The sequence below is a fragment of the Odontesthes bonariensis genome, chromosome 16 (assembly GCF_027942865.1).
Source record: "Odontesthes bonariensis isolate fOdoBon6 chromosome 16, fOdoBon6.hap1, whole genome shotgun sequence".
Lineage (NCBI taxonomy): Eukaryota > Metazoa > Chordata > Actinopteri > Atheriniformes > Atherinopsidae > Odontesthes > Odontesthes bonariensis.
In genome coordinates, this window is record NC_134521.1 from 30878156 (window position 1) to 30897090 (window position 18935).

General features: G+C 43.5%; 1 protein-coding gene and 1 non-coding gene across 7 annotated transcripts in view; one reads left to right on the forward strand and one right to left on the reverse strand.

Annotated features, from left to right (window-relative positions):
- gria4b (glutamate receptor, ionotropic, AMPA 4b) overlaps positions 1-18935 on the reverse strand; it is a 182376-nt gene that overhangs the window by 118332 nt on the left and 45109 nt on the right. The gene's annotated exons all lie outside the window — the stretch shown is intronic.
- trnak-cuu (transfer RNA lysine (anticodon CUU)) lies at positions 5216-5288 on the forward strand. Its single transcript has one exon. It is a non-coding gene; the product is annotated as a tRNA-Lys (tRNA).

Genomic DNA, 18935 nt, shown 5'->3' on the forward strand with positions numbered 1-18935 from the left:
GACACAGACAGGTGCAAATCGGCGCTCCCTGTGCGGAGATTGCGCTGTTTGCGCAGCCTGTCATGCGAGGCTAATACGTGGTGGCTAAGGGGCAAGTGCTAACCCTTCCACGTAAAACAACAACTTGCACACTGCAGAAACGTCACACCACTTTATAAACCATCCGACAATAAAGTCACAAGCCTTACCATCAAAACCATATGCATGGTTCTCACATTACTGGCATGGGGACGTTACAAAACAACTTTATAAACAGCATGTAACTTACCTCTTGTTGGTATGGTATTACAACAATATTACTGGGCATGTATTGTTGTAATGTTTTAAATACTTGAACGCAGTTTTTCTAGAGAAGATAATTGCTTTGTATTTGGGAGTATCGTCCATTGACTCTTTTGGGCTTTCACATGCGCGAGCATACCAACAACCGGTAAGTGACATGCAGTTGTTTTGTAACGTCCCCATGCCAGTAATGTGAGAACCATGCATATGGTTTTGATGGTAAGGCTTGTGACTTTATTGTCGGATGGTTTATAAAGTGGTGTGACGTTTCTGCAGTGTGCATGTTGTTGTTTTACGTGGAAGGGTTAGCACTTGCCCCTTAGCCACCACGTATTAGCCTCGCATGACAGGCTGCGCAAACAGCACAATCTCCGCACAGGGAGCGCCGATTTGCACCTGTCTGTGTCCTACTATGAGTATTTGACAACCTCTAGCAATGGGACTGCGCTTCAAATGCCCCGGAGTTCCCCTTTAACATCTTACTGAGGTGATTTTGTTGTGTATTGTTGGCTGTTTGAGCATTTTATTCTGCACAGTTATGTGCTGGCATGTTGTGGGCTAAAGTCATGACCATTGATTCATCTATGTAGGCTATAGCCTTCTGTGCTGTGTTGACTGTTTTGGCAATTTGCACACTTCTGTGCTGGCATATTTTGGACTTGGGTTATTAGTGTTGTTGGCTGTTTGGACATTTAAAGTAAAATCATCCTGGCAACGTGATGTGCATCCGCATTCTCTCTCTCTCTCTCTCTCTCTCTTTCTCTCTCATATACACACACGCGCGCGCCCAGCGCTAATAAAACAGCAAGCATATTCCCACACATTCCTCTGACAAAGCACCACAGAACGTGCACTTCTCTGGGTTCAGTGTTTCTCATAGTGCTTTAGTACTGGTACAAGCAAGCAGCTTCAGTTGCGTTACCACCGACCACCGAGGTACCTTTCTTGTGCTGGCTGACATGACTGATGGCATTACGTGCGTGTCCATGTATACTGTGCATAGCCTCGGCTATGCATCATGTCCGACCTAAAATTTTGGTGACCCCCTCTTGCGATTGTGGCCCCCCCTTGTTCAAACACGTTCCGCGGTCTATGTAATTTGCCATGGTGGCTATGAAGTCTCCGTGTGCAGCGTTAGGATTTTAGTATTAGGTTAGCCAAGGAAAGGTTAAGCTAGTTATTTGCTTGTTTTTTTTTAGCAACTCCTGAAAAATACATTCTGTATATGCTCAGTGTCAAATGTAGTTGATGGAAAGGTGGTAGTGAGAGGCTCGATGAGGAGGAATGAGGAGCCCCACAGACTACAGGTTTCTGCTTAGTTATAGGGCCCGTCCGAGGGGGGCGGGTTTCCCATGGGCGGGCATAATCCCAAGTGGGCAACGCCCTTTTTCAGTGTGATGTAGAATGTACAGGCTTTTTCTGATTCGCTCGTGGCTCTGCATTGTTTATGTAATTTCGGGAACACAGCCTGTGGAGGTGACGCAACACTTGGAAGCCTAGTCTGTGTATGTAACTACGGGTGACCCTCCCTTTTTCAGAAGGAGCGAGTAAAACCGTTTTTTAGTGAAAGTTGGCCTTTAAGGCAGTGTTAATGTGAAAAGAGCATACTTCTCTCAGAGTGTTGTGTATTATCAGGATCAGGTTGATATGCTGCAGAGGCATTTTTAACTGTACATAGTAGGATTCAGCAGGGAGAAGAATCTTTTTGGGTTCACCATATAATACTGAGATAAAGTTTACTTGATGTGGGAGGAACACCTAGTGAAATGTCACCTTCTATTCTCACAAAAACACTGGGCTCAATTCCAAGATATATTGTATTTACCTTCCAACTCCATCTGTTATACCCTGTGTTTTCTGTTCATCTGTCTTTCTCTTCTTCATATTTCTCTCCTCTCAGCTGACTAAACATTTCTGTTCCCAGCAGCCCCTGTCTTTTCCCCACTCTGTATTTGTTCTGCTACTAATGTAGTATTTTTCTCACTGTGGAGAAGAGATACCCTTGTGGTGGGTAACTTATAATTTGGTCTCTCTCCTCCTTCTACTGCTTCACTTCAATTAAACTGCTGTGAATTGGTTCAGTCTGTGTGTTTAATTGCTTTCCTCTTTCAAGAAGGCTCCCTGCTGGCCCAGACAGGGGAACTCGTACATGATTGGGGTGAGACTCATTAGATGATTCTGTGGTATTTTACTTGGGACAGATTTCTTCGCCTCTCAACAATAATCTGCTTCTACAGTAATAATACTGTAGAAGCAGTATTATAACCACCTGCAGCTTGATGATCCTGAAATAATGCCCAGTAATTAAAGAGTAACCAGTTCACAAGAGACCGACCTAGTATTCATTAATAAATTATTTGCTTTGCGACTAAATTTGGTGCAAAAGCCTTATCATAGCCAAAGCCTTGTGAAAAAAAAGCAGAAAATACTTATAACTGTAGTTTAAAATAGTCCAAAATTGCTTTACAACTTTCCTGTATTTTCTTATTTCATACAAACATTGATTTGCTCGGACATCTGTTGTTCCTTTCAAAGGTAAAAAAACCTTTTTGGTTTTGATTGTTTCATGTCTCAACAGCTGGTATTTTACATGTTTTACCTCTACTGTACAAGAATTTTTTTTTATCTTTTATAAATGTAATAAAACTTGTCGAAGAAAATCATTCTTTTCCCTGTGTTGCAACCTTTTTCTCACCCAAAGTTGGTTAGATTTCTATTACCCTGCGCTTTTTACATGTAATGGCTGCAGCTGGAGACCCTGTAAAGCACTTTTTGAGGGAAAATGGTCTCCAAAATGATTTTCTCTCATTCCTGATGCGCCCTGAATGTTTGTCAGATCCCGTATCAGCTCACAGGGGTTCCTTAACATCTCTGTCACCCTTCATGCTACAAGCTACTCAAGTAGATCTATCTTTATTGGTATGTGCCTTGGAGGACAGCAGGACCTCTACATCTCTGTATAAATCTCCATCTATGACAGACAGCGGCAACTGTGACCTCATTACTGCTGGTAGCATTATTGTCACCATTTGGGCTAAGGATCCATCTTCTTATATCCTACTGCTTCACTTTCTCATTTTGGATAGGAAAATCCTGCATTTAAGATGGTGTTCTGCAAAACTCAAATGTTTTCAGTGTGTAGTTACAATCTTGTTACATAATGGCTAGTTAGGTTCACTTCATAAACACTGCAAGTCAGTTCATGCCAAAAAAAGGGATGCTTTTAGAAAACATTAGAAATCTGAAGAGCATAGATTTTTAGCTAAACTAGCAACATGGTTTTATGGATGGCAATTCTGTGTGGTGTCATTAAACTTATTTGGTTTACAGTGCATGAATGATAATTTTGAACTGAGAGTAGATCCATTGGTGTTTAGCACTAATGAAGGCTAGCCGCAAATTCAACATGGCAGACTCACCAGGTGTGGCCAATCACTCATCAACTATCCAGATCCTGTTCGCCAGCAAGCTGCATGCATTCGCTTCTCGCTTGTTGGTCGCACTCCGCAGACTTTATGATGTCCGATTCTGATTCTGACGCCTCTCAGGGGCCTCCGATCCGCCATTCTGGCATTGCCAATCCTTCTTCCCCTGCTCCCTTCCGTCGGAGCGCCCGGCTCGCCCCTCACTCTGCTGCCGGCCGCCGGCCTCGGCTCAGATCAGCTCACTTCTCTCACAGAGCTTCTCCAATCCGGTGGTTCATCGCCTCCTTCCCCACCCACTGCTGGTAAAAGATCCAGGAAACGATTCCCGCCTCCGTCTAAGCGGCGCCGGGGCCGTCCCCGCTCCTCCGGTACCTCTGCTCCGGCTTCGGGGCCCACCTCAGCCGCAAACCGCCCGGATTATCCCGCTCCGGTTGGTTCCCCGCTGGCCTCGCTTCCCGACCTGTCTTCAGCTCTGCCTCCCCTGGACGCCCAGCAGCTCACGGCAACTCTCATCTCCTCCATGGATATTCTCGCCCCGGCCCATCACAGGGTAAGATGTGATGCTATGTCTCCTTTGTTTTAATCTCCGCTCTCTCCACTCCACACCTCCAGCCCGACGCAGCAGCCAGTCTCGCAGCCCCGCTCCGACTTCTTCGGTTCAGCCGAACCAGCCGGCTTCTCAGCTCTTCCCGGGAGCATTTTCCCTCGCCGACGCCCGCCCCGGCCCAACGCAGGCCCGACGCAGCCGCCAGTCTCGCAGCCCCCGCTCCGACTTCTTCGGTTCAGCCGAACCAGCCGGCTTCTCAGCTCTTCCCGGGAGCATTTTCCCTCGTCTACGCCCGCCCCGGCCCATCGCAGGGTAAGATGTGGTGCTATGTCTCCTTTGTTTTAATCTGTCTCACTGCAGCACGCTTCCCCCACCCCTTTCTTTTCCCGGTCCCACGCTTGCTTCTCTCACCTAGGCCAGCCGTATGTGCCCGCTCACGCCCATGTCTCGCCTCGTCTTCGCCCCAAGATCCTGCAGGGGCAGTATATTAACTTGGTCTCCCTGTTGCTCCCCTCTCCCGTGGTCGACCGGCAGGTCGCATCCTCTTCTGATTTCACAGCCGTGTTCCGCTCGGCCGATCCCCGCCTGTCCAGGGATCTTTCCATCGGCGAGTTTGTAGCTGCATTCGGGGTCTACAGGGACGTTATTTGCTCTGTTTATCCCGAGCGCCGAGTCGAGCTGGACTCCTATCTCGCTCTGATTGTCGATCTCAACCTAAAATACGGCCGGTCCCTATTTTACCATTACCACAAGGCGTTCTCCTCTAAAGCCGCCTCTGTTCTGTCACAGTCGGGTGTTCGCCTGGACTGGTCCGTCCTGGACACCGAGCTCCTGGTTATGTTGACTCACGCAACCCCATGCTTCTCCTGCTCGGCCGTCGGCCATTGTAGCGCACTCTGTCCCTCCATTCCGTTAAGCCGGCCCCCTCCGCTCCTCCAGCCGGCTCACCGTACAGTTAACAGCCCGGCTAGCTCAGTCGGTAGAGCATGAGACTCTTAATCTCAGGGTCGTTGGTTCGAGCCCTACGTTGGGCGTAGCAGTTTTAATAATCAACAGATGTTTGATCCAGCACTTAAAGTCAAAGTTCAGCTCTGTTACCACCATCACAGCGTCCTCAGTGGTGCCTCTTTGAATGATAACAAACCTCCTGAAATGCACAATAAGAAGCTCTCTCTCCTCTGGCAGCCCAGACGGGCTCACTCTCCCTTTCTCTCTCTCCTCTGGCAGCCCAAGCAGGCTCATTCTCCCTTTCTCTCTCCTCTGGCAGCCCAAGCGGGCTCATTCTCCCTTTCTCTCTGCTCTGGCAGCCCAGGCGGGCTCACTTCCCCTGCAGCCCAGGCGGGCTCACTCTCCCTTTCTCTCTCTCCTCTGGCAGCCCAGGCGGGCTCACTCCCCTGCAGCCCAGGTGGGCTCACTTCCCCTGCAGCCCAAGCGGGCTCACTTCCCCTGCAGCCCAAGCGGGCTCACTTCCCCTGCAGCCCAGGCGGGCTCACTCTCCCTTTCTCTCTCTCCTCTGGCAGCCCAAGCGGGCTCATTCTCCCTTTCTTTCTCCTCTGGCAGCCCAAGCGGGCTCATTCTCCCTTTCTCTCTCCTCTGGCAGCCCAGGCGGGCTCACTCTCCCTTTCTCTCTCTCCTCTGGCAGCCCAAGCGGGCTCACTCCCCTGCAGCCCAGGTGGGCTCACTTCCCCTGCAGCCCAAGCGGGCTCACTTCCCCTGCAGCCCAGGTGGGCTCACTCTCGACTTTTTCTCTCTTTTTCTCTTTCTCTCTTAAAATGATATTTCAGAATGGAAGCCTGTCGTGAGGGTTTCTTTTTTTGGGGGGGCAACCCTTCTCACAGGCTCCTTCCTCACCTTCCAGCCAGTCCCTCGCCAGCTTGGCCCCAGCTCCCTTTTTGGGGGGAAGATATCCAGCATCTATCTCCCTATGCCAGAATTTCAAGCTCACAGCGGTTCAGCTTGCATGTCCTCCGCCCGAGCGCCAAAGAAATCTTGTCAATAAAACCTTGCAATTGTCTCCTTCTCTCTCCGTGTGAGTCTCTGCAGGTTGAAATAAGCTAATAATAACATGCCAAAATGCTAAATTGCTTCTAAACTAATTAAAATGCTGAGCATTATACTTGTTAGCAATTAGCTTTGTTTCACTGATAATAGCCCCTTTCACACTGAGGAAGAACCCACGTTTAATTTGCGAATTTAGTGTGTCCGCTGTTCCTTTCACACTGACGATCCGGGCTGGGGTGTCAACTCGATTCGCCATTCGACCCGCGTCGGACCCTAGTCTTTTTGCCGAGCTGAATTTGATGTTAAAGCAATTGATGCGGGATGGACGTGGGCGTGGCGTGACGTGAGGAGTTTAAAAGAGGTTTTAAAGGAGGGTCCGCGAGCTCCTCAGCCTCCGAGCAGAGGACGTTATTTACCGCCACATTTCGGGGACGGTGAAAGATGGACCTCTGCTGGAAGGGCTGGCGAGAAAGATGACAGAGCGCGGTTTCCCACGCAGCAAGGCGTAGGTGAAGTGGTAATTTGGACCCGCGATGGTAGCGGATCTCAGTGTGAAAACAGCTACTTTGAGCATACTAGCATACAATTTAGCTCAAGGCACTGTTTAGCCTAACCTCACGCCTAACCTCTAGTATGGTTGTTAACTCTGATTATGCCATCATGTCTCCTTGCTTCTCTCACTCAGGTCTCCTCCTCACATCTTAGTTCTTCCCAGCAAGGAAATGAGCAAGAGATGAAAAAAATCCTTGGTTATTTAGCCTCAGACTAAAACAGAATTATTGTGTTTTACTGTTTATTATGTTACTGTTTATTATTCCTTTTTCTACATGTGGAAACAGGAGAGTCTTACACCAATTACCAATAACTCTAAAACCATAGACAGGTAAAGTAAGAAACACAGATAATATTGTAACAGTGCCATGTTCTGCTTGGAAAAAACTGCATGTTTTTTTCTAGAATGCGCTGCTGAGAGTGGCAGCACGTTGGACTAGCTCTGTACCTCACATTGAGATTTTTCTTTTTTCTAAATTTCATTCCTGTTATTTCTTGGAAGAAATTGCATTTTTTGGACAACTGTTCCTTCCTGCCTTGGATGCTGTGCAGCTGGATTGATTTTTCCCAATACTTTTGTATATTTTACTCTTTTGTTATGATGCATAACCATAGCAACAAGGTGGTTTACAACAGGGAGCAGCTGATTAACATTGGAAAAGTATTGAAAATAATTATGGAAAATAATTTGACAACTGAAGCCAGAAATCCCACTGGAATTGAAAAGGAGGCGTCGTGGATGCAGAGCAGGAGCAAAGAGGAGAGAAAGAAAGAAGAAGTTCAAACCATCTCTGCCATCCGTCATCATGGGCAATGTAAGATCGTTAGCTAACAAGTTGAATGAACTTCTAGCCTTGACAAGGACTCAGCAAGAATATCGGGAATGTAGCATTATGTGTTTTACTGAGACATGGCTGCAGGATCATATCCCCGACTCCAGCGTCTCTCTGCCGGGCTTCCTGACTGTACGAGCAGATCGAGATTTAAAGAGTAGCAGGAAAAGGAAAGGGGGTGGATTGGCAGTGCTTGTCAACAACAGATGGTGTCACCCAGGACATGTTACTGTGAAGAGTCGTCTCTGCAGTCCTAACATTGAACTATTGGCAGTAAGTTTTCGTCCATATTATTTGCCAAGAGAGTTCACCAGTGTTGTTTTGGTGGCTGTTTACATTCCACCCTCAACTGTTGCCGACACTGCATGTGATGTCATCAGTTCCGTTGTTGCTAAGATACAGACACAACACCCCAATTCTTTTGTGGCAATATCTGGTGATTTTAATCATGCCTCACTCTCTGCTACACTGCCAACTTTTCAACAGTTTGTCAGCTGCTCTACCAGAGAAAACAAGACATTGGATTTGTTTTACACAAATGTCAAGGATTCATACATTTCCAAATCAAGACCTCCCCTGGGTAAATCAGATCACAACCTTGTTTTTCTCTGTTCAGCATATAAACCCCTTGTCCAGAGACTACCTGTCACAAAAAGGACTGTTAGAAAGTGGTCACAGGAAGCTGAAGAAGCCTTACAGGATTGTTTTGATGCAACCGATTGGATTTCTCTTTGTAAGCCACATGGAGAGGACATTAATGCCATGACTGAGTGTGTGACTGACTATATAAACTTCTGTGTGGACAACACCATCCCCACCAGAACAGTGAGATGCTTCCCTAATAACAAACCCTGGATCACCAGTGAGCTAAAGGAACAATTGAACAAGAAAAAAAGAGCCTTTAGAGAGCGAGACAGGGAGTTACTGAGGAGTATATAGAAGCAGCTCAAAGTCAAGATCAGAGAGAGCAAGGAGGTGTATAGAAAGAAGCTTGAGAGTAAACTGTAGAGGAACAATATCAGAGATGTGTGGTCAGGAATGAAGAAGATCACGGGCCTCAAGCAGAGGGAGGATCAGGTGGATGGAAGTCTGGACAGAGCAAATGAGCTGAACACATTCTTCAACAGGTTCAGTTCAGGAACAAGCTCACCATCCTCCCCTCCTGTTCCCAGCCAAAGAGACATCCCACCCTCCTCTGACCCACAGCTTTCCTGTAACATCTCCACCTACACCTCAGTCATGGATTCTTCTGCTTCCACTAGTTTGTCTTCAACCAAATCAGGAGATGCTGCTGTCCCCTTTGCCTCCCCCTCCCACTTTTCTGTTTCTAGAAGTCAGGTGAAGAGGCAGTTGGAGAGACTGAACCGGAACAAGGCTGCAGGTCCAGATGGTGTCAGCCCCCGAGTCCTGAAGGCCTGTGCAGAGCAGCTCTGTGGGATTCTGCAACACCTTTTCAACCTCAGCTTGACCCAAGAGAAGGTACCACTGTTGTGGAAGACATCCTGTCTGGTTCTGGTACCAAAGAAAACTCATCCTTCAGTCATCAATGACTACAGACCTGTTGCCCTGACATCCCACATCATGAAGGTCCTGGAGAGACTCCTGTTGACCCACCTGTGTAAGCAAACCAGCACATATCAGGACCCCCTGCATTTTGCTTATCGCCATGGAGTTGGAGTTGAAGACGCTATCATACACCTGCTTCAACAAACCCACTGTCATCTGGACAAAGCAGGCAGCACTGTGAGGTTCATGTTCTTTGATTTCTCCAGTGCATTTAACACAATTCAGCCTGATCTGCTTCGTCTGAAACTCCAGAAGACTCAGGTGGAGGCCTCAACAATCACCTGGATTAATGACTACCTGACAAACAGACCACAGTTTGTCAGACTAAAGAATTGTGTGTCTAACCAGGTGATCAGCAGCACAGGAGCACCACAGGGGACTGTACTTTCACCATTCCTTTTCACTCTGTACACTTCAGACTTCCAGTACAAGTCAGACTCCTGTCATCTACAGAAATATTCAGATGACTCTGCAGTTGTCGGGTGTATCAGAGATGGACAAGAAGCTGAGTACAGAGAGCTGGTGGACCGCTTTGTGGCATGGTGTGGGAACAATCATCTCATCTTGAATGTTAACAAAACAAAGGAGATGATTGTAGATTTCAGGAGAAACAGGGTCAGATCAAACCCTGTTTCCATCATGGGAGAAGAAGTGGAGGTGGTTGAGGAATATAAATACCTTGGTGTTCATGTGGACAACAGACTGGACTGGAGACACAACAGTGAAGCCATCTACAAGAAAGGACACAGCAGACTGTACTTCTTGAGGAAGCTAAGGTCCTTCAAGGTTTGCAACAAGATGTTGCAGATATTCTACAAGTCTGTTGTTGAGAGCGTCATTTCCTCTTGCGTCATCTGTTGGGGCAGCAGCATCAGAACCAGGGACCTAAAAAGACTCAACAACCTGATAAGGAAGGCTGGTTCTGTTCTGGGGACGACTGTGGAACCTCTGGAGACAATAATGCAAAGAAGGATTTTGCATAAAATCAAGAGAATTATGGACAACCCTGAACATCCTCTCCATGAGACTGTTATCGGAAAACAGAGTCTCTTCAGTCAAAGGCTTCTTCAGTTTGGATGCAAAACGGACCGCTACAGGAAATCATTCCTGCCCACAGCCATCAGCATCTATAATAACTCCTTGATTTAATTGAGTTACATCAACATTTAATTTCCCTCTGGGATAAATAAAGTATTTTTGAATTGAATTGAATTGAATGACGACATTCTTGGATGTCACTTTGACACTCGCTTGAAATAATCTTGCAGAACAGTCAAATATCCCCATGTAGCTAAAGCTCTACCAAACAGTAGCAGTATCCTCCTGCAGTAGGCCCCACAAAAATCTGCTAAGGAAGGGCTTAATGAACACAACAAGAAGTCAGAGGTGGACACCTGGCTTTCAAATTCCCCTGATCGGATCTCATGGAATCTGTGGGAAGCAAGCCCAATCTACAAAGACCCCACCTCAGAACCCACAGGGTCCAAAGGATATGTTGCTAACATCCAGGTACCAGACACTTCAGGTCCCCCTCACATGTCCTGACTGATCAGGGCTCCTTTGACTCCACGAGGTAGAATATATTCAATCTTAGGAGAGTGGTCCTAATATTATGGCTGATTGGTGGACATTACAGCTCTTTAAAAAGTTATATGTAGGACTCATCTACACTTTCGTGTTCTGAGATACTCTAAAAGCCTTCTATCTGTCACTCGTAACCTCCTGTAAATTTAAAGGACTGGAAAATTCATGAAGATGTTGCGGTGAAAATTTTAGTAAGGCACAGAGTCAGTTATTTTCTTCTGAGGAGATAAGAGGCTTTGATAATTATATTTTGTAAGAGAGAACAACACCGTATAAAATACAGAGTTGCTCTGACCACTGAGGCAAAGACACTCAGTTATATTGCCCATTGTCACGTCATCACTCATTGGGTATAGGTATCTTTCTTCTACCGTTCCTCCCCCAACCACAGTTGAGGTTACCAAGACACAGTTGTAAATAGCAGCTTCATCCCTGTCCCCCTTAAAGTGCATCTATCTCATTCTCTATCTATTCTATCAAGCTCACCGTCGTAAAAGAGAAATTAAGAAAACAGGATAGGGTGGTATCTTGCAGCGAGATCATTTGCAGGTTATACACAGTGACACACACAGTAACACTCAATACAATGCATATAAGAATAAATTTTCCATAACAATGCCAAATGGGAAAGGATTTTCTGGAGGAGGAAGCACACAAGGAAACATAAGATCACATTATGAAAAGTACTCCTGGACTTTTGCAAAGTTTTTTTCCCCAGTTTACTGAATGCTGTTTTATTATGTTCCCACAAACATAAATCCTAGACATAAGACTTCATTTACACAGAAAAACTTAAAACCTATAATCCAAAGCCATTGATGATGCTGCTTAGTATTCACACACATTATAATCATATTATGATTAATATTATTAACTTTCTATGTTGCATAACATGTAATATAACAGTCCCTTAACCCTAACCCTTAAGTACAAAGAGAACTATTGGCAAGCAAGAGCCCATGTCACACTAGAGATCCTGGACTATTCCACTTTATTTAGTGCCCATTAAACCAATATATTTGCAGCCTTGCTATTAACCTCTAGGTTGTTACACCATATAATTTTGTCACTGTGAATTAACTGGCTGTAATTCCAGCTTCTTCACTTCTCGAGTTCCACATGGATATTTATAACCAAGCTCAGAAAGGAGTGAAATCTTCCATAAGCTTTGGTGTGAAAGACTGCAAGGGAACAGGTTTTAATGTTTTAGTGCTTGTGTCTACTTATGCACATGAATGCTGTTCAGAAATATCAAAATTAGGTAATCATTTCTAAGTCAGTCATTGATTATAAACATTTTGAACACTTTTGCTGTGTCAAATTCTGGTATTTCTAGGCCCCAAATCAAAAACTTTAAAACTCCTTAACTTGACAACGTCTTACCAAACATTATCAGCTACTCTTTGAGTTTATTAAATATTCTAAAATCCAGATCAATGCTTTGTGTTTGCAAAAGTAAACCTTCCAGTTTCTGCCCCAGGCAGATCTGCACTGAAGGTATTAGAATGAAAACTGAAGATACTGTTGGAAAAAATGTTTTCTTGGGGCCATAAACCTTGTTTGAAGAAACATTTATGCCTGAGAATTTAATTCCCTCAAAGGACACAGTGGGACTACAGATGAAAAACATCCCGGAGCCACTACTGAAAGAGGTGATTACTTCATCAGAGAGAACAATACTGTATTTTCATATACCATTGTCGTTTTCCAGTCCTTTGGTGGTCGCCTATTTTGTTGAGTGTCCTGTAATTTTGCGTAAGTGGATAAAAGTTCATGCAGAGCTGGTTTTGGCAGACGGCATTTATTCATCTCCAGTATGAAAACAATTACCGAACTTCAGGTGAAACCATCAGCAGTTTAGAGGAGGGACGCACCTGCAAACTGTCACTGAAATCGAGACAAAGAGTTTGTTGTGAGCGTCAGCAGGTGAGCTTGCTGTCAGTGGGGATATCATTAATTAAAACTGTTGGCTGCTGTTTATATAATTATTCTACTCTGTGGTTCACTTACTCGCATTGCAGTTTAACAGTTTTAAATGAGCGCCTTTCTGACAGTTTGTCTACCACAAACAAGAGCGACATGAAAAAAAACAGTCAATACTAATCCTGATTCTTTAAAATGTACCACTGATGGCTCCAGAAATTAGTATTATTATCTATCATGTGGCAGCCTATAAAAGTTTCTTAATTTTATTCAAAAAAAAAATGCAAACTCCATAAAATAGTAAGTAGGACAACTGAGTGGATTTGAGTTTTACACTTTTGCACAGACACACCACAACTCTATTTTCCCATTACAGCCTATCCACGTCAATGACAAGCCCTGTATATGTGTGTGCAGGTGTGTGTGTGTGCGCGCTTATCTTTTATATTAGGCTGATGTCAACCCACATCAGAAAATCTCTCCTCCCCATCTCCTTTATCCTCCGAGCACACTTCATTCTTAAGCACAAACACTCTCCAGCCCTCCCTCCTCCTTGTTTTTGTGCCTATTATGTCTCAGCCCCATGAGTCGCCCAAACAGACACCACAGTCCATGTAAACCATCATGCTTGCGTGGATGTGCATCCTTGTTGGGTTTGGTACATGTAGTCTGCAGACATATCACACACAAACACACACCTGCGAGTTTGGAACAACGACACACTGTACAAACAGTAGGCGCTACAGCAGTATCCCAGGACAAACTTAAGTAAAACCCTGTTTCCAAAAACATTGGCCGGTTGTGCAAACTGTACATTTTCTTAAAAAAATTATATGAGAATAATTCTAACCCTTTTATGCATTACAGTTGGAATAAAAACACTACACTCAAAGGCAGAAACAGAAATTAACCAGAAACACTAAAAAGTTCAGCATCTTCTTTGCTACATTTTTAATTTCAGAATGCTTCACATGTTTTGAGGAGTGACGTGTCTGGAGTGCAGGCAGATCAATTTAACAGCTGGATTTTCCTGCTATGGAGCCATCCTATTGTAATTTGTGCAGAATTTGGTTTGATAATATGTTGCTGAAATAAAAAAGACCTCCCTAAATAAGATATTCTCTATGTTGAAGCATGTGACGCTCCTGAACAGTTTCTACATTGTTCAGCATGAATGATGCTCTCAGAGATGTGTAGGTTACTCATGTCACACGCACTGATCCATTTAAGCTTTGTTGCTTTGAGTGTAGAGATTTCCTAACCTGACTCACGTCATCTGGCTGCGTTCATCAACTACACGCGGGGGCATTCCCTTTCCTCACACAACCATCTGAGGAGCCTGGGAGTCATATGTGTTTCGTCCGATTAGAAAATAATCAGAGCCAATCATTAATCGCTGGGTGGGACTTTGGATGAATGGCCGCGTTATGGCCGCCCATTCATGCTCCAGAGGGCGGGAGTCAGGTAAGCTCTGAGCTACGTCACGGGTTTAGTCATTGGGAGTGGCTGAAGTGGTGTGTCAGTCAAGATGACGGACAGATTCTTCATCCAATCACATGCACGAGTTTTAGAAAAAATAGCCCCATTTGAAATCGTGTCGGTTGTGGGCTCGTCCCAGATGGTATGCGAATACCAGAGGGCGGGAGTCAGGTAAGAGATTTCCACTCATTCTTTCAATGTTTCAATGCAAAATTCTTTGGCAACTTGTAATGGCCTAGAAAATATTCCAGGGGTAGATTTTACTCTGTTACATGGTACTTTCTGTTTCTACATCGGGGCCAAACACATGAAAAGATTAAACAGATTTTGTGTTTTAAGGCATGAAAAATACCATGGTTGCCTTTCAGAGCATTTGTCGACAACATTTAAGACATGTGTGTTTTCTTTGCTTGACCCTGCTGTGCACAGTGAAGCAAAAAAAAAAAAAAGACAAACATCACTGAGTTTTTCTTTGCACATTAAATTGATGGTTTTGCAAATGCGTCTTCTGAGTCACCGCTGGCTGGAAAATAAAAAGTGGCAGCATAAAGAGGGATTAAAAGACCAATACTGATTGAATGATGTACATCTCTGTGTTTCATGAGGACATAATGTGAGGACATCAAAGGGAAACCTGGGTCATAGTAATGCATTTCTCATGTTTATTAGTCAAAGTCAAATTTATTTGTACAGCACATTTCATGTACAAAACAATTCAAAGTGCTTTACATAAAATAAAAGCATTGCAGTGGGGAGTGTAAGAAGGATTAAAAATACATAAAAGAATACAAAAAGAAAGAAAGAAAATAATTAAAATGAAATTAAAATGATTAAAAAGAAGCAGCAGTTTGTTCCACTTGTTTACAGCATAACAGGTAAATGCTGCTTAGTCAGGATTCTGGACTGGACTAGCTGACCTGAGTCCTTGGATCTAAGAGTTCTGCGAGGTTTATATTCTCTGAACATATCACAGATGTATTTTGGGCCTAAACCGTTCTGGGATTTGTAAACCATCAATAGGTTTTTAAAATCTATTCTGTGACTGACTGTCACAATGTCAAGATTTTAAAACTGGTGTCATGTGTTCAGATCTCTTAGTCCGGGTTAAAAATCTAGCAGCAGCGTTCTGGATGAGCTGCAGATGTCTCTTTAAGTCCAGTTAAAAGAGCATTACAGTAATCGAGTCTACTGGAGATGAATGCATAGATGAGCGTCCCCTGGTTTTTTTTGGGATAGAAAACTTTTATTTCTGTTGATGTTTCTGAGTTGGTAAAAAGCTGCCTTGGTGTGACAGCTTTGATGTGGCTGCTGAAAGTCAGATCTGAGTCTATCAACACTCCAAGGTTACTAACTTGGTCAGTGATTGTAAGGGCCCGAGTCTCAAGATATTTACCAACGCTGACCCTCTTCTCTTTACTACCAAACAGAATGATCTCAGTTTTGTCTTCATTTAATTGTAGAAAATTCTCTCTCATCCAGGTGTTTACTTCCTCCAGACACTGACACAGTACGTCCGCTGGGCTGCAGTCGTCCAGTGACAGAGACACATAAAGTTGTGTATCGTCTGCATAACTGTGATAATTGATGTTAAAGTTCTGTAATATCTGACCCAAAGGCAGCATATACAAGTTAAACAGAAGAGGTCCAAGAATTGACCCCTGGGGGACTCCACAAGTCATGGCCACTTGCTCAGATTCATAGCTGCCAACTGTAACAAAATAACTCCGGCTTCTTAGTAGGACCTGAACCACTTAAGGACCGCTCCAGAAAGTCCAACCCAGTTTTCCAGCCTGTGCAACAGGATTCTGTGATCTACAGTGTCAAACGCAGCGCTGAGATCCAACAGAACCAGGACTGAAACATTACCAGAATCACTATTCAACCTAATGTCGTTTAACACTTTGACCAGAGCTGTTTCAGTGCTGTGATGATGTCGGAAGCCTGATTGAAAGTTATCAAGACTTCCACTTTCATTCAGAAAATCGTTGAGCTGGTTAAATAATCTTGGATATAAAAGAGAGGTTGGAGACAGGTCTGTAGTTGTTCATCATAGAGGCGTCTAAAGTTCTCTTCTTTAGGAGTGGCTTAATGACAGCTGTCTTTAGTGACTTGGGAAAAATGCCTCATGCCAGTGAGCTGTTAACTATTTGTAGGAGATCACTTTCTACTGAGGTAAAAACAGTTTTTAAAAAGTCGGATGGTATTATGTCCAGAGTGCAAGTTGTTGATTTCAGATGCTGTTTCCTCTAGGAGTTTTAATTCAACAATACTAAATTGTAACATAACGTCAGAGTTATTTCTAGGTTTTAGACACGGATTAGTTTTCTTGTTTGTCTGTGTGGCGTGCATGTTTTGTCTAATTGTTTTGATTTTTTGGCTAAAATAGTTGGCAAATTTGTTGCACTTCTCAGTAGAGAGGATTAGTACTGTTGATCATCTGCTCATTGCTTTTGGTATGTCTTTAGTATGCCTTTAAAACAAGAATTCACAAAGAAACTACTGTTGCAGCTTTTATCTCATGTTCTCATGTCATTTTCATATCTATTTGTTTAATTTTTTTTTATTTATTTTGGACAGAGGTCTTGCATAATGCAGGTTTAAGGAACTTAAGATGTTCTTCACCAGGAGGGGCATCATCTGGCCTGTCTGCCTCATTAACCAACCCTCAGTGCCTCATGTAGACAGGAAATATTACTAGGAGGAGGGCTGTATGCATGGAGTGGTATGAATGATGTGTGTGTGTGTGTGTGTGTGTGTGTGTGTGTGTGTGTGTGCGTGTGTGTGTGTGTGTGTGTGTGTGTGTGTATGTTTGGAGGACAGAGAAAATGGGGCATAAGAACTCAGGGAAAAACGTTGGTGAAAAACTTACAGATGGAGGGAGAACATTGGGCAAGAAGTATGAGTAAAACATCCATTTTCTATACCCCCGTAATTCAATTTAGGGGAAGGGGGCTTGGATCCCTCTTGCTGTGACTAGATGGTACTAACCTCCACAAGTAAAACAGTTATACATTTGTATATATATATATGTGTGTGTATGTGTGTAATGATAAGTCTAAAAGCATATGCAGTGTAATTGTAACTCCCTCTCTATTTTTATCATTACTGGTGCCATCTGTATGGACATGGGGTCAAATAACATACCCATGCACAAGGACAAAGAAAAATTATGCATGCATGGATACAAAACAGAACACAAAATCATGCAAGTGCATGCATATATTATCCATGGGTGGAGAAAAACAGCAGATGTCAGGTGACACTGCATCTGCACTTTGTCTTCTTTATTAAAATAATGAACCGATTAATCACTGTGTATTTAGCAGTAATGTGAGAAGTTATGCAATATGTTTTGTGTGCATTTTCTTGATAAAAATCTGAAACCTGTAGTTTTGACATATATATTGATTAAATTTATGACACCTCAGAATGTACTTGTCCTTGTTCGTCCAACCAAAATCACAGTAAATCTAATGTTTCAAAGTCCAACTAACACATCCAGATCATGTGGCTGGGGGTTACATTACTCCTGCAAGTACAAGTTGGTTAGACTTAAACCGACTTACATGCCCTGTGTGCATAGTCTACATTTCCAGTTGTGGTCTTTGACCAGGAATAAACTGAAGAATTTTTAAACAGAAGAAGAAGAAGATGAAGAAAAGTCAGACATGCAGAGCACACAAAATGTACAGAGCTATAAAACTGTCCAATTCATCATTTGACATGGTACTAACCGTTTCGTCCGTGACGGAGGTCAATCAGAAAAGGCCCTATGCTAATAAACTGAGATGGGGCATATTGCCAACTATTGTAGCAAAGTCAGACATTCCTTATCAGAAATAAAATTATTTTCGCTCCCAGGATAAATTGTTCAGCCACTTTGCATGAAACGTTTAGTACCATGGATGTTCTTCAGTGTCAATGTAAACAACTACGAAGGAAGAGATACAGTGCAAAAATCTCTACATACAGTATTTGCTTGAACAACTATGAAGTTTAAGGTGTGAGTTGCTTGAGAGTTTAGCTTAGCTTCCCTGTCAGATTTCCTGCATGATTCTCCAAACTAAACGGTGCTCTGACTGCTACAGTATCTACGGCAGGTAAGACACTGAATATCCATAAGTATTTTGAGCAAGCCAACTTAAAAAAAGATAAAAACCTATATCGAAATTCCTTTAAAGAGACCAGAGCTAAAAGTGTAGTGTTTGAAGCCCAGATGAGGTTTTGCAGGTATATACAATAAAGAAACATAATGAGCCTCTAATTTACCATGAGACTTTTTAAAGCTCCATTAAAAAATATGTTTATCTGCAGAGGTATCTTTTGATACAACATTTGTGAAATTTTAAAAACTCTGTATCCATAGCAAACTTATTTCTCTCTTTTACGTTTCCTTTGACTGCTGATGACAGCCCCTAGCAACATCATATAAAGAAATTCAATAGGGACCAGGTATTTCAGCATTTTTCCTGTAAACTTATTCAACCAACACATTGTGTAAACAGGATGCAGTGAATATTTGTCTCCACCCTTTTCATAAAAGCACTTTCTTTCTATCTGCAGTCATTTGCATTTCAGTCCCATCACTGATAATGACGAATTGAAGTTGAACATGCTTTTCCTTTTTCCACCCATCCACTCCTCCTCCTTCCTCACCTCAGTCACTCTATCCTTCCTCTCAACCCCACTCTTTTTTCTCCTCCATCTCCTCCTTTTTGTTTCCACCACAGAATCAAACATCTC